Genomic DNA, 2500 nt, shown 5'->3' with positions numbered 1-2500 from the left:
TGTTGGCGATGACCTGGGTACCCTTTCACCATGCTGGCCTGCAGACTTCACCTCGCCCTGTGCGGGTTACTCAAACCTAGCCATGGCTTATGCTCTCTTGGGCCCTCGAAACTACGCTTCGCCTCGTCGACTCGGGCTACATCTTCACTTCGAGGGGGCCCCACTGCTGCTGCCTCAAGGAGACTTGACCGCTTCGAACGCGAGTGTGGCAACTTTTACCCATGAGTTGCCGAACATGCACTCGCCTTGTGATAAGCTTCTGCTGCTGCAAGTGTTCAACCTGAAAACTGAGCATGTCCACCTGATACTTTGCCGGTGTAGGGCCGCCATGCTCCAACGGCTAGCGTAACCACATTCCTAACAAGGCCCACGCGTCTACCCCCGCATGAGGACAACCACCAATGCGTCTGCCCCCGCAAAGGAAGCTGTTTTAGGGTCATTGGAATGGGAATGCGAACATTGAATGGCCTCTTGATAGGCCTGATTAACAATCTGCTCGGGCAGTGTACCCACATTCCTATCAAGGCTCACGCGTCTACCACCGCATGAGGACAACAACCAAAGCGTCTGCAACCACAAGGCAAGCTGTTTTAGTGTCATTGGAATGGGGCCACAAACTATGAAATGGCCTCTTGCCAGCCCTGATCTGAATTATGCTCGATCCTGGGTGGAGGTGACTAGGGACCGCACCCCACAAAATGCTGCTTGTCGAAATGACCGCTTCAACTGGCTCTGGGCTAATCTGTTGAAAACCAAATGCGGCTACAACTGGCCAACTGGCTCTGATACCAACTGTCACGGGGGTAATTCTACAGCGGAAGGAACCCGTGCGGCGTCCTGGCCAAGGCAGGCCAGGACAAGCCTTTGTGCGCTTAGAGGCTAGGAGTTGCCCGCTGGGATGGCTCCACCAAAGTCAGTAGCACTGGATCATGACCTCAAGTCCAATGGCCGGGGCACTCTTCTGGCTCAGACCGGTCCATGGGAGGCGCCGCTTACGTGCTAAAGGGGGACAACCATCATGGAAGGCGACCATGCGCCGATGAGGTGACTTGGCACCGATGTGTAGGGTCTCCTGTATGCCGATGATGACAGGCACCTGTGTGCCATGATGATAGGCAACCGCTTGGGCCGGAACCCACCCGTGCGCTAAGGGCAACAGGATAGCTCAATCAGCTTGGGCAAGGGGCTGGAGAGGTGTAGGGACATGCTTGAGCCAGGCCCGCGTGCCAAGCCTCCCTTGAGTGTCGGCAGCGCAGTGCCGGTCCAACACTGTCCCCATGAGCTAGTGTGCGCCCATGAGGAACCCTGGTAGCCATGCTAGCCGTTAACCAGGGCCGCCCCGCAAGGGGATGATGGTCTAGGAGTGCCAAGGTTAGGCACCCAAGGAGGTCGATCACCCCTACTCAAGGAGTACGTTAAGCTTTAGGTGGTCTGCCTGAAGATGACATCAGCTCTCCCAAAAGTCTTACAGGCGAAAATGACGGGCATGTCCCTAACGTAAGCCTGCCAAGTGTAGGCAAGGCTAAGCATATTTTGTACCGTAACATACTGGCAGGATCAACTAGGTAGCATTCCTTGTCGACATCACAACCCGCATGAGACCGTCCGAAAACATCGAACACACTACGCAGTTGCAATTGTCGATCACATATCAGGACATATAATAGGGTGGTAACAAGGGACCTAAGGCCCCTACCCTGGGCATCTTCCGCATCCAAGAGAACACACACTAGACATGTGCCGAGTGCATTGCACAATCACAAGACAATGCATTGCATCACGTTCTTGAAATAGGTATGACACGGAGGCACCATGGAGTGCCCTGGGCAGAATGCGGGGAGGCACCCAAAGCACAATTGCCAAACACCTTGCACGTCACCTAACCCAGCATCGCTAACCCACAAACGCGTGTTCACGAACACGCACGGGACGATACTATTAAGGCTGCGGCAACGCACGCAGTGCTCAACACAGCAAGTGCGATCGCGCATGCTGCCGAGGGCACCCAACACAACACACATCGCTTGCGATCAAGGGGCACTCAACAGACGTTAAGCTGCAACGCGTGCATCGTCGCACTCCCAGATCTCTTCTAGTGCACGTCATTGTGCAAAAGCATGGACTATCAAGTAAAACCTTGCACATTGTGATGCACGTCACTGCGCTACCATGTCGCGCTCGGTAAGCATCAATGTGCCTTCATGTCGCCTCTAGTGCATGCAACTGCACTACCCTTGCGTCATGGGTGACGGGGAGGAAGCCCCATGATTGCCAACGCTCGCCCAATGGCGCCCCCAAGGAGGAACCCCCCCAGAGTCGCCACCCCCCCTCAAAGAGTACGTTAAGCTTTTGGGGCTCTGCCAGCAAGAAACATCACTTCTCTGGAAAATCATACTGGGGTTGTCTCGAGATGTACGGCTTAGATTGGTCTTAAACTTGACAAGTGACATTAGTTAGGATTGAAAAATGATGAAAATAATTATAATAAAATTGTGGAGAG

Source organism: Nelumbo lutea, chromosome 3, assembly GCF_056320005.1.
Source record: "Nelumbo lutea isolate HS-2025 chromosome 3, American lotus-T2T, whole genome shotgun sequence".
NCBI classification, from domain to species: domain Eukaryota; kingdom Viridiplantae; phylum Streptophyta; class Magnoliopsida; order Proteales; family Nelumbonaceae; genus Nelumbo; species Nelumbo lutea.
This window is presented reverse-complemented; position numbering follows the sequence as displayed.